The sequence below is a fragment of the Aulonocara sp. 'chitande type north' Nkhata Bay genome, linkage group LG7, assembly GCF_057382095.1.
Source record: "Aulonocara sp. 'chitande type north' Nkhata Bay isolate Kocher_YH1m ecotype deep benthic linkage group LG7, A_spYH_male_GT1.1, whole genome shotgun sequence".
Classification (NCBI taxonomy): Eukaryota; Metazoa; Chordata; class Actinopteri; order Cichliformes; family Cichlidae; genus Aulonocara; species Aulonocara sp. 'chitande type north' Nkhata Bay.
Window position 1 is genome coordinate 45,066,321 of NC_141350.1, and position 6,601 is coordinate 45,072,921.

At 37.7% G+C, this 6,601-nt stretch overlaps 1 protein-coding gene across 1 annotated transcript in view; it reads right to left on the reverse strand.

Moving 5' to 3' along the window:
* LOC147325932 (protein FAM222A-like) overlaps nt 1-5,843 on the reverse strand; it is a 32,420-nt gene extending 26,577 nt beyond the window's left edge. The window contains exon 1 of the mRNA XM_086300721.1: nt 5,727-5,843. The gene's annotated coding sequence lies outside the window, so the exon portion shown is untranslated. The remainder of the gene's footprint in view (nt 1-5,726) is intronic.
* Nucleotides 5,844-6,601: the final 758 nt, after the last annotated feature.

A 6,601-nucleotide genomic window follows, 5' to 3' on the forward strand; every position in this document is an offset into this window, starting at 1 on the left:
TTAACTTTCTAGCTTTCATGTCTTAAGTGTTAATGTTTTGGTCATGCTTTAAATTAGTCCTTTGTGTATCTACAGTCCTCTCCTTCCCTTTTCCTTTGTTAGATCCTGCTAATGAATCCTCTCAGTTGTTTTTCATGTGTCAATCTCCTCATTCTGGAATTCTGCTTTTTGTACTTTTCTACGTTTACAATTTTGGTTGGCTGGATAGATGGATGGATGGAGCTGTCAGTAAAGGCAATTGTTGGTTTACTTCACGTCATGTTTTTCACCTCATTGTCTGCATCCCACCTGCAAGGGCTCAGAGCCCCCACAAGTGGTGCCTGTCGCAAGCAGTAATCTAGGTGATGATTAAGTTATCATTTTGAAATATACCATCTGTTGGTGGGCTACAGGTAGATGCCTTCGTCCATTTTTCCAGGTTTAAAGTCATTATTATCCCATGCTAGGCTATAACCAGAAACTGAAGAAATGGTACACCAGATTATAATAGTATCAATATCTAATGGATCAGGTGTTTCCTCTCTCAGCTTTTTAATATTTGCAGAGTACATGTGTCTTAGTCTTAGTTCAGGAATAAGTTAAGATGATTCAGTGTCGACCCATGCTGGGTTGGCTTTAGGGAGAAGTAATACATTATAGTCTGCAGCTGTGCAGCCCAATAGTACCACTGAAAAACAATGTAATTTGCCAGGTATAGCAATGTTAGTTGTAGCCTGTTTCATCTATCATTTCACAATAAAATTGTCACACAAATGCCAAAAATGTAGTAAAGGAGGAAAATGGCAAGAGCAAAGATTTGGACCAGGTACAACAATTTTGGAGGGGTATTAATTTCAGGTACTATTAATCTTTCTTCTAATTTATAAGCTCAAAGGTAGGATCATAACTTTTTTCAATAATTTTACAAATGCTAAACAGGTAAATATGTTTAAATATGGAAACGTAAGCAACGGAGCTGCCCCTTTTATTTGTTTAACAAAATGAAAGAAAATTTAGAAAAATGAAAATAATCTGGAAGTTGTAATTATACCTCAAGAATACCTCGAACAGCATCTTCAAATGGAGCTATGCAATGTGTGCATCTGCAGTCTTAACAGCAAAGATATTCGTGTGTGTACCAGAAATATTCTTGTGTGCCACAGCAACATAACAATGGGTTCTGTGGTTAGTTTAAACAATAAGGGTGGCAAAGCTACTAAGCTACTAATATTAAATGCTGAAATAACATTGTTATTCAGAGCATCAAGCAGGGCTATCTACAGTATCCTTTTCTACATCTACTGAGAGTAAAGTTCTATCTTCTCCATCTGTTGTATTCGTGCAGTACGTTATATTAAGAGGCTTGAAAGGCTTGCCTCTTTTAAACAGATGCATTTTGATCGGAGTCAGTAATGCCTACAAGAACACACTCTAATCTTTGTGCACAAGCTGGCAATATGAATCTACAATGTCACGAACATTTCAAATTCTTTTCTTTTCCATTCATTTTCTTATTTGCTTATCAAATATGGGGTCATGGAGGGTGCTGGAGCCTATCCTAGTTGTCCCGGGATTGCATCTTGTACAGTTCACCAGTATATTGCATGGATAACAGAGCACTTACACCTGTGGCCAATTTAGAATAACCAACCCGAGAACATCCAGATTTCACAGAGATGCCAAGCAAGTTGGTGGATTCAAATCGAGGACCTTCTTTTTGTGAGTCATCAATGCTAACCACTGCAGAAGCGTGCCACTGCTTGTCACCATGACAAGCATTACACTTTCATGTATACAAGCCCAGGAACGATTTTGAAGACTACTTGAGGAAAACTTTAGCAACTATTTAGAGACATTGTTGTTTTGTAACTTGTTGTAACTGTAGTGTGAACATACAATATATTAACTAAGTGGCTGTTGGGTACAGTCATACTTTTATATTATTACCACCACCAAATCCTGTCACATTTGACCTCTGATCTCTTCTTCAAGGTCAGTAGACTGAAACTGAAAGTCAAAGAGATAATAATGCTATACAGAGCTATTTAAAACGGTTTCTTTATACATTTGTTTGTATTAACAACATTTATAATATATGACACCCCATCCTATATGAGTCAACAGTTTCCGAATGTCTTTGATTGCTGCCAGTAACTTCTAATGGCCTCTAAAGACTACAGAAAGTCACTGCAACTGGCCAAGAAATAGTCCTGATCTTAAGCTCCAGTAAAACCACAGCTTGTTATATTTACACATCCATTTATCTGAAAATGAGATCTAACGTTAATAAAGGCTACCCAATTTCCTTGTATGCGTTTCCAGCAAGCTTTAAGGAACTGACTTTCTGCAAGTATTTTACCCAATATGTCAAAGTCTGCCATGATCCAACACAGAGTTTTCAGTGTTTTCATTTCCAGAAGTCGAATAAGATGCCAAAGACCATTCTAGATATAAATTTGTCAATACTTAACACACTCCTGCACTCAGCACTGTATACACTAATCAATCAATTGAAATCATATTCACTGCAAATTAAAGCCTTTCTAAACATGCCATTTGTTATTTCCTAAGAAAGATATACACCATGACCAAGATTTAGAGAAGACATACTCTGACCTGCTGTTACGGCAGGAATATTGAATTGTTTCTTGAGAGCTGCCGGAGTGTCATTTTTCAGTATGAATGAGGCCTGCAGATGGGAAATGAGGTTACCATGCCAACTGATGTCCCTGTTTTGAGCAGTGAATTTATAGATGGGAAATAGTTTTCTAGTTAATCACAGGCCGCTAAATTGAAAATCCACTTTTAGTTCGTGCTAAAGACGCAAACGATGTTCCTCTGTAGCTAAACATGGGATCCTGATCCTGAAGTTGGCCCCATAACTGCTTGCAAAAGGATCATCCAGAAATCCTAACCCATTATCCACCACCAGCGTGCTTTCTTAAGAGAGCATAAGTATAGAGTAGATGTACATTACTCTATTCATAAACCATTTGTGTACTGTATTTATTCTTATTGTATTCTAATTTTTGCGTCATAACTTTTGCACTGTCCACTTCCTGCTGTGACAAAACAAATTTCCCACGTGTGGGACTAATAAAGGTTATCTTATCTTATCTTATTTTCTATAATCTAGCAGTCTGGATATAGTGTATATTTGCCTACTTTATAAGAGCCTTTGACAGATTTAAAAAACACTCTACTAAACATTGTTGGAGGCAAAGCACATCTCCATATGGCCTCCACCAGTAAGATAGAGCACCACGAAACGTTTACTAATGGCTCAAAGAATTTATCCAGCTGCCAAACTCCAACAGATCCCAACTCAATCAAGTATTCATGAGAAGGACCTAAGCTAGTGAGAGGGGTAGAACCCCCACCCCACCACCCCACCACCCCCACACACCCTTCCCAACCCTTACCTAACTCAAGCCTAAGACCGATGTCTGATGTGACTCTAAAACCTAAAAGCAGAAAACGAGAGTCAAAATATGTGACTCCCGGCAAGAGCAAGAAGAGAAAGATGTTTCAGAGACAGTGGTAACTCAGTGAAAAAGTACAGCAGTTTTGAAAAGTACATTTTACTGTCAGGTGTTGTTGTTTGCCCACTAAAGCTATCCTTAAGCTCACTAAGTAAATGACAGAAGTAGTCTGCCCACCTCCATTAGCAAACCACAGCATCAAAGCTTTGCTACAGGTTTGCACTGCGCTGAGATTTTATGTAACAGGAAGTTTCCTGCACTGTTTACTGTTGCTGTCATTACTTGTTCTTATCCTTTTCATGGTTACACTCTTTGTTTACTACTGTCTACTGCTGAATTCATCCAGGAGGGGGTTACAAGCTGGTGGACTCCTTGTGCCAGTCCCGAACACAGATAAATGGGAGGGTTAAAACCGGTGTCAAATCAAATACGTGGATCCATCCGCGGGGGTGACCTGCTGGGAAATAAGGCAGCATCTAAAAGGACCTTTAAACTGTTGAATTCTTCCAAAAGACAAACATTTCCTGCCGCAGTAAACATAGCTGAGTGGTTAGCTGCTAGATTTCTTCTCTGAAGTAAGTCTGTGCAACAAAAACAGTGTACCAGTCTTGCTCGAGAAAGTCAGCGCAATGGATTAATTTAGACACATGACTATTTTGGTTTATTTGCACCATAGTCAAAGTCTATTTTGGTAAAATTAGCCCCTGGTGAAAGACACCCACAGAGATCCTGTGTCAATGCCCAAACTGGTCAGAGTCAAGATACAGAAGAGATCTGCACATTATTAATATTGTGGATGATCACTTAAATCTATCTTACCAGAATATTCTTGAGTTATCCCAAGACTGGATGCATTATGAACCGTTTCACTGAATAATGACTCATGTCAGGACTAAAGATGAATTAATATGAATTTAATTACACAGACTCCCCTTTAATATCTTTAAAAAAAAAAACCTAATTGTTCCTGATGGAAATTTTGTTTTGTTTTGTTCTACCTTCATTTATCCTTTTCTATTTACTGCTAAAATTATCACTGTCATTGTAGTTAGAATGATTTCTTTTCTTTTGATTTAATCCAGATCACCCAGTCTGACCAATGAAATTGACTGGTTTCTGTATAGGCAATAGGGAAGTGTGACATTAACCCCATAAAGGATTGTATACTGATGTTGTATTTTTATGTGTTGGCGCCAAGATAATGATGATGTTAAGAACTACTTGGGACAAAAATATACAAATATGTATCTATGTACAGTATTCTAATGTTTGTAACCATACAGACATCTGCTGAAATCACAGCATCTAAACTAAGGAGGCTGGATAGCATCAATCATGTACATCACTGTTCTCTGTACACTCATCCCTCTATGTCCACATACTTTCCCATTGGTTGTTTTTTATATACCACAGAATCAGAATAAGGAAAAATAAGTTTTTAAATATGTTGCCCCTTTTTCTATGGAAGGAGAAGTGGTTTGTCTGAGGGAGTTTATGCCTGTTTTAAAGGAGGAAAACAGTTATGTTATAATGTATGCTTTTGTTGTTTTGTTCACTTTCTTATAAAATTAACAAATAAAGCTGTCATGTGTGCCAGTTGTATTTGTTTATTTAGTTATATTTATTAAAATCTCTGCTGCCTTCTCACTTTAAATAAAGCGTTTCAGTCTGGGTGAGATTTTTACCTGATTAAATAAACAGACATACAATTATTAAAGGCATGAAACTGCAAGCACACCCCAAACAAAAAGGCCTTATTGAAGAATAAACAGAAAGACTAAAGTGAAACCTTATAGGTGGTTAGATTTTATCTTTACACTGTGATCTCATAGGGATGAGACTATAATATGGTAGGCTTGCTCCATGATGAACTGGCTAAAATAGAACTGCTTTTGGTTAGTTTGTTGAACCGATTCTGTTTTGGCCATGTCATCGTGTCATTTTAGGATGTCAAGCTCTTCCTCTTAAGACACTCATCATCATAGCAGAATGAGCCTGGCAGTGACAGTAATAAAGAGCTCCATCTGTGCCTGGCAGGCAGAGGCAAATGAACTAATTAAGGTCTGGTGAAGTCTCCTCTTTCACCTACTGGCAATGGCAGCCATCATCCACGTCGTGATGAAAAGGAGAGAGTGCAAGGGTAATTAAATACCAGCGGGGGCCGCGGGGCAAACCTAATAACTCTCTGTAACAAGCCAATAAGAGACTTATTGCTTAAGGGCTTGCACAACCCAAAGCACGTTAATAGTGAAGATGATCACTTACCGCACATAAACATTCAGATGGGTTGTTGTTCCTGAGAGAAAATTGACCTTGTCGAAGATATCTGCAGCAGCGAAAGGACAAAGTACAAAAGGCCTTTTATGCTTCTGTTTATTTGCCACAGTGCTCACGTTGACTCGAGTCAAGCTCCTCATGTTAACTCAAAAATGCTTTTCTGTGCTCAGAAGAATTCATTCTTATTGCAGCAGGTCGCCATCTGCTGGCATTAGAATGCTTTTACAGCCATGTTCTGTTTTTTTTTTTTGTATCCTGCATATAGCATATAACACTCATTGTATTTGTGCATTTGGAGCAATGCACTGATGTTTAAAGAAAAAGTGCAATTATTGTCAGTACTGTTAGTGTTATTTCTCACTGAATTGGGTGGGGAGCATTTTAATATGGCACTGTCAATATAAAAAGTCCATTCCTTAAATTTTATGCCAAACCAATTCACAACCGGCCTTGTTTATTGCTCTCATACCCATCCCTAGTGCCCATTAGTCCTTTCCCCGTCACCTAATATGCGCAAACACAACCAAAAAGCAAGGAAACAAAAGAAAAAACATTCTTTTGTTTTCAGTTTTGATATTGCAGGTACTAGACATTTCAAATGTCAAGTAGGACATAGATTTATTCTAATTTTGTATTTTTCCATATTTTCAGGTTTTGTACATAGTTTAATTTCAGTATTGGCCAGAGTCAATTTTGCCATTTCACTTTATTAATTCATTTGTAATATTCTTCAATTCAGTTCAATTCAATTCAATTTTATATAACAGCAATCACCGGAAATGTTATTTATATTGTAAGGTAAAGAGCCTACACCGAGTATATCAGATGGACAGCTTAGGTTGAGCAGTTTGGAGAGAAAGTCA